We start from the raw sequence: 13450 nt of genomic DNA on the forward strand, positions 1-13450 counted from the left end.
AAAAATTGCTTGCAAGGTAGCGACTGTTGTTTCTCGGACAATGTGGCATGCACGCTTGTACATAAGGAAGGAAGAAGCTATAACCTGCACCATTGACTCCATTGTGGTGACGTTGAGAAAGGACAGCACGCCGGCAGCAACATAGGAAAGCTTTTTTACATGCTGCTTAAGTGCATTCAATATAGTGAAGGCGCATGGCTGTCCCTGCGCTTGAGGAGTACTACATACACAGGTCGCGCACTTTATTTATTTTGCAAGTACTGGCAGCCTTGTTACCAGGCCTTAGGCAGGAGTAGGCATTTGGAACAAAAGAAACAAGTATGAAATAAGATCAAACAAGATAACAGACACTGAACAAGAATCTGCATAACAAACAACATGAGAGAAACCTTTCCACAATTATGATTTGACTGGTAAAAACGAGGGATGAACGCTATGGTTTATTCACAAAGTGCAGAAAGAAAGGATGAAACTGTTGGACAGTCGACAGTTGTGGCAAGTAATGCGTTCCATTCGGAAATCGTGCGCGGGAGGAGGAGGAAATAACTTTATTTCGTGTCCTGCGAGTTGGTGGGGAGGGCCAAAGGCCCCGCCTAGGTGACGGCCAGGAGTTCGTGGGTCCTGGCGGCATCCTCGGCCCGCTGGACGGCCCATAGTTGATCCTCGAGGGCGGGGCTGAGCAGCGCGACTTCCCAGCGCCTGCGAAGGCTGTTGCTAGAGGCCGCGTTCTAGTTATTTTTATGTATCCCTCGGCATTTCAATAATATATGCTCCAGAGTGGCTCTGGATTCGCATGTGTTGCATTTGTCCGTTTGATATATATCTGGATATATGATGTGCAAGAGCGCAAGATTCAGATACGTCCTAGTTTGTAACTGCCGCCATGCGACAGACTGCTTTTTTGTCAATTTTGGGTGAGGTCGAGAAAAAATAAATTTTAAATGCGTTGGTCCTGTAGGAAAAATCTCTAACCTTTTTGTTGTGATAAGAGCGCGTGCAGCGGTGGCTAGCTGGTAGAATATATGATGTTTTGTCTATTCCTAATTGATTGTTATAGAGTAAGAAGAAAAAATTCATTCCGTCCCGGTAACGCCTTATTGCAAGGTTTTCCAGTTCTGCAGCTTCTAGAAGAGATGATGAGGATGTTCGCCAGCTGTACGAATTGAAAATAAACCTGGCTGATTTTCTTTGGACTTTCTCAATTTTAGTGATGTTAGTTTGTGTGTGCGGATCCCAAACAATCGCAGCGTATTCTAGAATGGGTCGGATGAATGTATTATATGCTAAATGTTTTATTTCAGGTGAAGCGTTTCCTATTGATCGCCTTAAAAAGCCTAGTTTATTCATTGCTTTATTATAAATGTATGTTAAATGTTCATTCCACCTAAGATCTGATGTTATTACTACTCCCAGGTATTTGTACGTAAACACGACTGATAAAGACTGGTTTTTAATGCTATAAGCAGAGGTTAAGGGATTTTTTTGCGAGTAATGGTCATTGCAACAGTCTTTTTGAGGTTAATAGTCATCTGCCATTTCGAGCACCATGTTTGTATTGTAGACAGCGAGGTGTTTAAAGCTTCCTGATCATTTGAATTGAATTGGGAAATTGAATCATTTGAATTGAATTGCGTATTTCTTTGTACAATATGCGGTGTGCGAAAAGCTTTATCTTGACGCTTATGTCACTGATGACGTCGTTGATAAAGATAAGAAAGAGGAGCGGCCCTAACACTGATCCCTGTGAAATGCCTGAGTCTACAGTTGCGAGTGTCGAAGCTGCATCGTTGACCTGAACAATTTGTTTCCGTAATGAAAGGTCTGCTTTAATCCAGTTAAGTAAGGCGTCGTTCTTTAAGATGGGTTTTAGTTTAAGAAGTAGTTTGGAGTGAGAGACGCGGTCAAATGCTTTTTCAAAATCGAGAAATATTAAGTCGATTTGGCCTTGTCTATCTAAAGCTGTCGCTAAGTCGTGAACTGTTTCTACGAGCTGAGTTACGGTAGAAAAACCTTGCCGGAAACCATGTTGTCTTGCGTCAAATATTTCATTGTCGTTAAGAAATGCAGAAACATACTTGCAAATTATGTATTCGAGGGTTTTTGCGCATGTGTATAGTAAAGATATTGGCCTGTATGATGTGAGGAGAGACGGACTTGCTGTTTTTGGTATGGGTATGACTTTCGCGTACTTCCAATCGGTTGGAATTTCCGCGCATGACAGTGATTTCTCGAATACTAAGGTTAAATACTTTGAACACCATTTGGCGTACCGGGAAAAAAATGCATTCACGATTCCATCAGCTCCGGGCGATGTTTTAGCGTCGAGGTTAAGCATAAGTGCAAACACACCTTCCTCAGTAATGCTGGCATCGCCAGTTGGCAGAATGTGTTCATAGCTATTGGGAACTGTGGGCTGATACCATCATCACGCGTAAACACTGAGCAGAAATATCGGTTGAGCGCATCTGTGGTTTCGGCACTGTCGGTTAAAAAGGTATTACCGATACAGAGTTTGGGTGCAGCTTTCTTTTTTGGCGGTAAGTGCTGCCAGAACTTTCCTCGAGATGAGACGAGAAAATTTTTTAGTGTTATTTTTTGATAGCATTCTTTTGCTTTATTTATTTTATCAGCTAATGATGTACGCAAGCCAATAAGCCGATCGCTTGCGGGAACAGTCTGGCGCTGCTTGAGTTGTTTTCTTGCCTTTTTCAGTTTCCGCTCTATTCGTACTATTTCTTTTGTTACCCAAGGATCGCGCTTTCGCAGCACTTTTCGCTGCACAGGTGCAAAATCACAGATACACTTCAGAACCAGGAACTTGAAGTAGCCCCATATATCATCAATAGAATGTTCGTTTGATTCACACATGGCATGAAATTCTGAAAAAGCGCCATCGAGGGCGTCCAATACATCAATATCACTGGCACGGGTTCTGCGCCGGGTTCCAGCTTGCAATCTGAAATGGCTGGTCCCTTCACATGTGCTGTCTCCCCGCGCGCTTAGTGGTTTGTTTCCGCTGGTGCTTATACGGGGGAAAATACATTTCCTTCTCAGCGTCAGACGGGTTCTGGCGAAGTACCTACAAGCGACTTGCCTACAGTTGGCTTCGCCGTTGGTGCTCATGCTGGTTTGTAGCTGGTGCGCATTGCGACGTCCAGAGCCGCAGTATGTAGGAGCGAGCTAGACGCATGTTTTCTATTTCTCGCTTTATTTCTCGCCGTCGCCGTGATGTTCCGTGTAAAGTTCAAAAGCCATATGAATGAGTGACCCATGCATCGTGGGTGCGAGAAAAAGCACGTAACAGTCAGTCGAAAAGGGTGGTTGCTTGGTGGGCATTCTTTCCACGCGATCAATATTCGGGTTAGTTGCACATAACGTGATCAGACGTGCGCTTATGAAGGAGAGTGGACGTCTTCTCCTCAAGCCCTGCCGTAGCGGTAAATGACTGCGCACAGCAGACGCTTATGCAGCCCGCGGACCGTATCTAATTGTTGGTAATTGTTGGTGGGTGCAAGGGCGAGTGGATGGCTGCTAACTTCAGGTGCGCTGTCTTCTTTCCCGGGCTGTCTTTCCACGCCTCACTGTTGCAGGTTGCGTAGTCTAAGTTGGCTCATAAAATATTTGTTGCAGGTTGCGTAGTCACTGGGATGGCTCATAAAATATTTGTTTCAAACTATGACGCTAGAAATAGTGCGTAAAATAGAACTGAAATACGCATATATACCTGTGTCTGTTGCATGCAGATGCCCATTCACGTTTATTGGACGTTTATTGGACACCTGTTTGCTGAAGTTCACGGGACATCCCTACGACTTTCTTTTTTGGATGTGGGACTTAAGTTCTTGTTTAGAATGACCTTAGGACATTTTGTGCTGTCTGGGGTTAATACGCACTGTAGCAAAATAAGCCACCACTCCCACGGCTTGACCTGCTTGAAAGTGTTGTCATTCCTTGCCCACCACAATGCTGTGACACTTTCGCAAGATGGTTAGCTATTGGGCTAGTTGGGGTAGAATATTTAGAATGAAAACGGCAGGAAAAATGAGACGATAGAGAGAGCTAGACACAGCTGGAACAGACATATATAACAAATTCCTATGATTAGAAATTGTACCTGCACTTATGTTGCCCTGCCAAATTGAAACATTGTTCATGTGGCACTAAAGTTCCACTGTAATTTCGTGTGCTTGCATTCAAGATTTTGGAATTTGCGCCCATTCTCGAAGCGAAGCTGGTGGCGACGTTTCCAGGGGGCGCCACCGCGGATTGACCTCAATCGCAAGCAGGTGCTTATGGCAGTGGCACTAGATAGCAGTGGCTTGTCCAGTGCATTGTCCTGTTAGGTGACGTGAATGCCCACATACAGGATCTAGATGGCTGTGCCGACAACAACGGGAGGTCAATGCTAGATCTTTGTGCGCAACCTCGTTATCGTGAATACAGGGCCTAAGTGTGATGGGCAGACCACGTGGGAAGTGGGAAATCGGCAATCGACGATTGATTAATGTCTGATGACAGAAGGAATTAATGATAAGTTGAGGGGAATGTTCATTGACGAAAAGGGTATGGCAGCATAGGGAGTGGCGACAAACGCATCATTTTGAACATGGGATATACACTTGGGAAAGAGAGCAAGGAGCTCAAAATGGCCAGTTCAAATTTGAACACTGAACAAATTACAAATATAGTCGCAAGAGTTGAGGAAGAACTTGGCAAATGGCCAAGCAACGAGTGGGAATATAGTGAGCTTTTAAGTGTAATAACGACAGAAATACGGAAGGAGAAGCAACATGTTCGTTGGAAAGGAAAAAAGAAACCGAAAAGCTGGTGGAACAAGGAGATACGAGAAGCAATCGCCGAGCGACAGAAAGCATCCCGAGAGCACAGGCAGGCAAAAGAATATGCAGTTACTGCAGTATGAAGTAGCCAGAAAATGGGAAATATATCGGGAGAAAAAGCCTATGGTTCAAATACCGGTGCAAGCAAAGATAAAAGGTGAAAGTGAATTTTGGTTGTCAGAAATACGTGAGAAAAAGAAGGCCGCACCTAGAGTATTTTGGAACCACATAAAATTATTAGGCAGGAAGTCAGCAACAATACAACCACATATCCCAGATGAAGATGGAAGCAAATTGGAAGGGAAAGCGGCATTAAATTACACCCGAAAAATAACAGCCGAATCTTTCCAAGGCAATGACGAGGTTGTATTTGAAGAAAAAAAAGAGCATGAAAGAGACCCAGGTGGAAAAGGAGCTGGTGCTGACAAATTTCAACTGGAAGAAAGCCGCAGAGAAAATTGCTAGGCGCACAGCCACAGGGCTAGACGAGGTTCCCGTTAGGCTGATTAATGAACTCGGACCAAAAAGCAAGGAAGCTCTGGTGAAAGCAGTAGAAAAAAAGTATAAAAGATAGACGAATACCAGACAGTGGGCGACAAAGTAGAATGAATTTGATTTATAAAAGTAAAGGGAAGAAAGTTAGAATTCACTGGTATACTCCGTTGACCATTACATCGGTTATATACAGGTTAGCAATGCAGGCAATTAAGTTAAAGCTGCAAGCATGGAGAGAGAATAATGGCATTTTGGGAGAACTTCAGAAAAGCCTCAGAATAGGTAGGCGTTTGGATGATAAATTATTTCTTCTTACTCAGTATATTGAAATATCGAGAGTAGAAAGCAAACCGTTATATGGGGTCTTTTTAGACATTACAGGAGCGTATGACAATGTAGAGCGCAACATTTTGTGGGATATTCTGTAAGGGGAAGGCTTAGGCGACGAATGTCTACAGCTTTTGAGAGAGATTTACCCAAAAAAATACTGTTTGCGTTGAATGGGAAGAGATGAGGAGCGAGGAGAAAGTTGATATTAACAAGGGACTGAAGCAGGGATGCCCTTTATCCCCACTGCTGTTTATCATGTACATGGTGAGGATGGAGAGGACGCAAGAAGGAAGTAATATCGGGTTTGATCTCTTATACAAACAGGCGGGTACAGTAGTAGAACAGCAGCTTCCAGGTTTATTTTATGCGAACGACATTGTGTTGCTAGCTAACAAGCAAAGTGATTTGCAACGTCTGGTTAATATCTGTGGACAGGAAGGTGAGAATTTAGGTTTGAAATTTAGTGTTAGAAAATCTGGTGTTATGGTACTCAATGAAAACAGTGAACAGACAGTGGCTATACAGGGCCAGGAAATACTTCGGGTAAAAATATATACCTTGGTATATGGATAAACGAAGGCAATAGATATATGGGAACACATGAAAAAACCATAACAGTAAAGGGGAAGAGAAATGCAGCCATAATTAAGCACAGAGCGCTATGGGGATACAATAGGTAAGTGGTGCTCCGGGTTGTGTGGAAAGGTGTAATGATTGCAGGACTTGCATTTGGAAATGCGGTTGTTTGCTTGAAATCAGGGGTACAATCAGGACTCGGTGGCAACCAAAGGTCAGTGGAACATCTCGCATTAGGAGCTTACGGGAAGACTACAAATGAAGCTGTGCAGGGTAATATGGACTGGACAAATTTTGAAGTGAGGGAAGCTCACAGTAAAATTAATTATGCAGAACGACAGAGGAATATGGAAGAAAGTAAATGGGCTGGGATAGTGTTCAGGTATTTGTACAGGAATAACACTGGTTCGCAGTGGAGGAAGAGAACTAGGAAGCTTACCAGCAAGTATGCGGCCTGTTGGGTGGGCACCACAGCAAAAAAAAAACGTCAAGCAGAAAGCCAGAGAGGCTGAGATAATCTCGAGGGGGCCGGCAATGGAAAAGAAAGCTGCCATGAGTAATTACTTAAGAGGGAAAAAACGAAATCAGGAAAGAAAGAATTTATGATAACTCAAAGGGAAGCTCATTACTTTTCGAAGCGAGATCAGGATGCCTTAGAACACGCACCTATATAAGCGAGATATAAGCGAGCGAGATATAACAAGGAAGAAGAAGCATGTGCTTGCTGCGGGAAAGCTAGGGAAATGATGGAGCATGTTTTATTAGAATGTGAAGATATCTGCCCAGTGGTCGATTTAGGAATTGCTGGCCTCCTTGAGGCCCTTGGGTTTAGCGAGGGCAGGAGGAAGGTAAACATGTCCGCAATAGAGATTAGTAAGAGGTGATTGGAAGATTGGTGGAAGAAAAGTAGGGACACGACAAAGAATGGAGGCGTGCAAAAGCAAAGTTCACAATAGGGGGTTCAGAAACTTTAGTTGTGGGAATTCATCATGCTTTTTTTCCCTTTTCTTTGTTTTTTTTAAAACCTGAGTAGGGCATTATGCAGTATAATAGCAAGAGCTTGGTGGCGCAACCCACCGCCCCGTTCCAAAGGGGATGTTTATAGCATCCATCCATCGTTGCACCCTCGCTACGTACCGCCCGAAATTTCTGTTAGTTATACAGCCGACCCATTCTCCTAGCCTCTCCATCCCCTTCCAGAAAGGAAAAAAAAAAGAGAATCTGGCTACTACTAGATGGTGCCAGTGTACGGATTCTCTTCCATGGCCTTTCACAAAACGTTGATATAAGAGCCGGCAACAAACAAAGCTGAATGTAAAAATAAGCTTGTTTGCACCAACCATCATCCCGTTTCAAATGGGATGCTCATAATATCTATTCATCCATCCATCTGTCTGTGCAATCTTTAACTGCAAAAGGGCATGAAGTTAGACTTGTTGGTTCATCTTAGAAGGTGTGGGAACAGCGAAAACAACAAGGACGTGGCCAAGAACGATACATATCAAGTCAAATCGATACAGGATAAATCCTGTGATTAGCAGCAGCTCTGGTATAAGTGTTTTCACAATGTCCTGCGGAATGCAATGCTGTTCCAGTAACTTTTGTCCCGCAGCGTATAGGGGAACCTTTTGGAAAACATGTTAGTACCAGAGTTTCTGCTAAATAGCTGTGGCTTCATTACAGGCCAGCTGAAGCTGATCAATTCTCTACTTGCAAAATATACCTTAAAATAAAGTAGTTAGTGGAGCTTCCGCAAAGGCCAACTGCAGCACTATTTCCCTTTGGCTAAATTGGTTATAAATGCATGGTTTAGATTTAGATGGGAAACCTGCAAGGTTGGCAATTGTCAAATTTTTAATTATTATTAATATCCCGTGAACAGCGCCTTAGCAGGCTATAGGTGCACCTGGTAGTTAGCTGATATGACGCAAATCCCAGACCATGGCCTCCGAGATTACAGAAAATGTTTTATTAGAAACTGGCATATACATCAAACTCCAATGCATGCACATACCAAATGAGAGCTTGTTAGCACGCGAACGAAAGTATGATCACGAGACCAAAATTATCTGCACTTGGCACGCCCCATGAAATACACTTCGCAATAGTGAAAAGTCTCAGAAGGTTTGCTCACATACATGTTCGTGTCGTCTATGTAAAACGCCTCGGCAATTTCCTGCGCTATTATATATATTTCCCGCGCTTTGTATAGAACCCTGGCTTCGCCCAACCTTGGGGAGCAGCCGCACTCTCGACAATGCCGAGTCAAATTGGAAGTTCCTTTCGACGAATTCCTGCCTTAGGCGCTCGTTGACCCTATATCTGGTGCAAAATGTTACAGTGGCACTCGGTCTGTGTTCTCCAGTCGTCCTTGTCCGTTCGCACTTTTCCTAATAGAGTTCTCATGGTTTTCGGTGACGGCAGAGGTTTCCTTTTAGTCTTTTCTTTTTCTTCATTTTTGTTACCAAAAACGCATATTTTTGCTACCTTATTGTGAGGCATCCACTCGTATTTCATTGCAGTTGGCTTTCATTTGTTGATCTGGACATAGCAATTTCTCGTGTGCGTCTTGCAGTAGTTCACCTGTTGAGGCGGGAATGTGTTGTCAACAAAGCTGTGTTTGACAACATTCTTTTAGAGTATGTTCTTTAGAGTATTGTCCCGAATATTATGTGCGAACAAAAGCTCACATTTGTTTCTGGCGATGTGCATAGATGTAGTCTTATTGTAGTTGATGTCCATCTCACATTTTTCACACCATGCAAGGACCACTTCAAGGCATTCATTTATAACTTAATGTGATCCTAATTTTTGAGGAAATAAATTAAACACTCATCCGCCTTTGCAAACAATCAATAGGCCTTGCAAACTCACTGTCTACAATTAGCAAATTGCAATCTGTGCTGTAAAGCAAATAATCGTGAAGGTAATTAGTGAATTTCTGTTAATTAGTTAACACATATTTTGTTTTCTCGTGCAAGATATCTCCGCCTTTTTTAATATTCCAGCTCATGGAATGGGTTTGTGTTATCCTGCCACAGGTGATTTTAAAATATTCTGTAAAACTTAAACATGATAACCGGGTACATAGAAAGCAATATTTTTAGTATGCTGGGATCTTTGTCAATACTTGTTTGATTGGGTATGATACATGGAAGAATCTTGTAAAAGTTGTACTGGGTAACAAAAAACTTGGAAATGAAGTGAAAAGCTCTTATTACTTGAACGAGTGTAAACCATGTGTGTACGATTTTCGAAGAGCGGTCTTCAGGTGGCACTGGAGTTTACCAGGAGCACAGGGCTGTTCTTAATATGACGTTGGGAGTTGGAGGCACATAAGTGCTCATTCTTTAGTAAACGGCTTGTGTCGAGTGCCACAGAGACGCGAGATTCAGTCTGTCTCCGAAGTCTCTGGAGAGCAACTCTCCCTGTGAGGCGGTCTCCACTGCACTAACTTTTTCTGATTAAGAGAGGTAAAAAACACACACACACCCCAAAGCCGTTCTCCTTTATTCCGTCCGCACAGGATTAGCTCAAACTGCGTAACATATGTACGCAAGCTGTACATGGTTTCAGCGAAGTTGCGTTTTCTCGTGTGCCCGTGGCGACCGCCTGCAGGCTTGTGTTCCACTGCGTGGAAGCGGGCTGACATTGCCACGTGCAGCAAGACGGGACTCGGCACATCATCGCCGTGTGTGCATTGCCAAGGTCTCGATGACTTTGGCCATTACTTACTAGAGTGTCCTGAATTTGACACACAAGGTAAAATATTAATAGATGAACTGAAGTGCAAGATGGCGCCATACTCAAGTGCAAGTGACATTTTGTTCCCGCGAGGACATTGTACATTTAGGAGAGAGGTGCCTCGGCTCCCCCAAAAGTTCCTACGTCACATGGGATTGCAGTGTGAATGGTGAGCCGTGTAATTCGACGTGATTTGCATAAGGCGCAACGTGTCGCGCTCTGTGTCAAGTTCGTTGGGAAACCGGCTGTTGTTGTCACCAGAAGTACTGCGAAGTGTTTCCGACTGTACCGCGTTTAATGGGTGGCGCTTGGGCGCAGCAATTGCCGGTGACTGGGCGCCGGCAGCAGGCAACACTCCTGCTCCTAAGTGCTGTTTGCGGCCACTGGGATTCCAATGGTCTCTAGGGCGTTCTTTGTTTATTAGTTCGAAGTAAAAGAAAGGGAACAAAAATTTACAGAATAATATGCAAGTTCCTTTGGGCATATAGCAAAAACAGGGTCAGCCGGGAAGGAACCTTAAATTCCTGCATGAATTTCTACATGCTAACTCCACTTGGTGTTGGAGCAACATTGAAAAAGCTTTCAGCCGGCAACCAAGGCTTATTGCAAGTTTGGCACTTAACTACGGGCTTTCAAATATTACTGGGCAGCCTTTAGGGCTCTCACTGCATAACATATGTACGCAAGCTGTACATGGTTTCAGCGAGGTTGCGCCTTCTCGTGTGCTCGTGGCGACCTCCTGCAGGCTTGTCTTCCACTGCGTGGAAGTGGGCTGACATTGCCACGTCCACTGGACTGGTGAAACCTGTACAGGAGAAGACAGGTTTTCGCTGAAAGTTTTCTGACGCTGTAAACAACCACTTCCGTATACAATAAATGTGCATAGTGGATGGGAAAAAAACCCCACAATGTCATCGGTGCCCTGAGCGGTGGGCAGACATTTCGGAGGCGATATCATCTTGCTTGTAAGCTCTTTATTTCTCTCTTACAAGAGAGTGTCAGTGAAATTTCGGGGAGTCTTTTCCGCGGGCGTCGTCTGGCTGCGCCCCTGCTGGCACGCGGAGCTTGCTGCGCGCGCCATTGGCGAGCCGTATCTGGGCCAGACGACGGCCTGCGCACTATTAATGGCAGCCTTGTCCTCCGGCCGCAGCGAAACGGCGTTGTTGGATGTGTGGCCGCGAACTCGCTGATGAATGGCCACGCGAGCGGCTTCGTTCTTGACCGCCTGCAGCCTTTGTTGGCGCGCGCGCACACACGCATGTGCTTCGGCGATCATCGTCATTCTTCGCTAGCCGACCGGAGGCGGTGTAGATGCGTGTGTTCGAAATGTTGAACGTGCCCTTCGCCTTCTTTGTATATCTTAGTTTCTTTCTGTTTAGTTTTTGTGTAATACCTTTCCGAGCCCGGCAGATTCCCGTTACATAATAAGTGGCTCTCGCACGGCTGGAGGCCCGCGCCCTGACCTACATCTGACGCGGGATACGCGGTTGCTCGGTGACCGTTCAAGTGATTATAGCGCCGTTCACTCGCTCGCTCGACGCGGGCGTGGAATTTCCTAACGGCATAACGCACATCGTCACCGAGACCGATGCCGCGTGCCATATGACGGATTCCAGTCCGTTGCTCTGTGCTACCGGTATAACCGTGCTGAATTTTAACCAGTCCATCGTTCAAGACACTACTCGCTATTCGTTTCATTTCCTCCGATGCTGCTAGACGCCCCTTGGCAGCCGACACAGAAATAGTGTACATGTACAGACATTTCTCTTGAAGGCAATAAATAAAATACGGTGAGCATATATATATATATAGGTGTGTGTGTGTGTGTGTGTGTGACAGAGCACCTATAATAAACTTGGAGAAAGGAAACTGTGCCATCCACAGTGCAACAGAAATATGAGTACTGGTTGCATCGTCAACTAAAATATGTGACCCAGGGATGGCGCTGTCAAAAATGACACCAAATATGGCGAGGATGGAGAGGGCGCTGGAAGGAAGCAATATCGGGTTTAATCTCTTATACAGACAAGCGGTTACAGTAGCAGAGCAGCAGCTTCCAGGTTTGTTTTATGCGGACGACATTGTGTTGCTAGCTAACAAGCAAAGTGATTTGCAACGTATGGTTAATATCTGTGGACAGGAAAGCGAGAACTTAGGTCTGAAATTTAGTGTTAGAAAATCTGGTGTTACGGTACTCAATGAAAACAGTGAACAGACAGTGGCTATACAGGGCCAGGAAATACCTCGGGTAAAAGAATTGAAATACCTTGGTATATGGATAAACGAAGGCAATAATATATATGGGAACACAGGAAAGAAACAATAACAGTAAAGGGGAAGAGAAATGCAGCCATAATGAAGCACAGAGCGCCAAGGGGATACAATAGGTACGAGGTGCTCCGGGGCACGTGGAAAGGTGTAATGGTTCCAGGACTTACTTTTGGAAATGCGATTGTTTGTTTTAAATCAGGGGTACAATCAGGAATCGATGGGAACCAGACGTCAGTGGGACGCCTCGCACTGAGCACTCACGGGAAGACTACAAATGAAGCTGTACAGGGTGATATGAGCTGGACTTGTTTTGAAGTGAGGGAATTGAGCTCACAGTAAAATTAGTTATGGAGAACGGCTGAGGAATATTGAAGAAAGTAAATGGGCTGGGAGAATGTTGAGGTATCTGAAAAAACATTGATTCACAGTGGAATAAAAGAACTAGGACGCTTACGCGCAAGTATGCGGCATGTAGAGTGAGCAACACAGCAATAAAGAACGTCAAGCGGAAAGTCGGAGAGGCTGAACTAATCCTATGGGTGGCGGCAATGGAAAAGAAACATGACATGTGTAACTACTTGACAGACGGACGGACCGACGGGACGGGACGGACGGACAATTTTAATTACAAGGTCCTGATGAAGTTTTGCCCTAGGGCAGAGCTGCGAGCCGCTCCCACGTGAGCACTAGTAGGCCGAGCCTAACTGTCGCATCGTGGGCTCTCTGGAAAGCCTAAGTTTGCCGTGAAAGTTTTAAGCTCTGGATGCCAGAGCTCCATTCTTCCGTGATGCGATTGGGTCCCTGTAATGAGGGGCATCGCCAGAGCATGTGTGTGAGATTGCTAACAGCCCCACAGTCGGGGCAAGTAGAGCTAAAAGGCTCTGGAGTGATCGTGTGGAAAAGGGCCAGGTTTGGATAGCACTTAGTCTGCAGCATGCGTAAAGTGGACGCCAGAGGTCTAGCCAGTTTGCTGTGAGGGGGAGGATAAGTCCTCCTAGCCAGGTGATAGTGCGTAGTAATTTTGCTGAAAGTAGTGAGAGTGTCCCGAAACTCGAGAAGCCCGGAGTCTGAGCTCGATCCTGCTCCCGCGCGGTGGGTTAGTGCGCGCGCTTGGGAGTGGGCGATGTTATTGATATTGGGAAAGGAGTCAAGCTGCGGGTAGAGGTGAGCCGGAAACCACATGATGGTGTGCGGAG

General features: G+C 45.0%; 1 protein-coding gene across 3 annotated transcripts in view; it reads left to right on the plus strand.

Annotated features, from left to right (window-relative positions):
• Positions 1-13450, plus strand: part of LOC126539319 (uncharacterized) — a 361484-nt gene that overhangs the window by 99198 nt on the left and 248836 nt on the right. The window lies entirely within an intron of this gene.

This window comes from Dermacentor andersoni, chromosome 11 (genome assembly GCF_023375885.2).
Source record: "Dermacentor andersoni chromosome 11, qqDerAnde1_hic_scaffold, whole genome shotgun sequence".
In the NCBI taxonomy this organism is placed as follows: Eukaryota; Metazoa; Arthropoda; class Arachnida; order Ixodida; family Ixodidae; genus Dermacentor; species Dermacentor andersoni.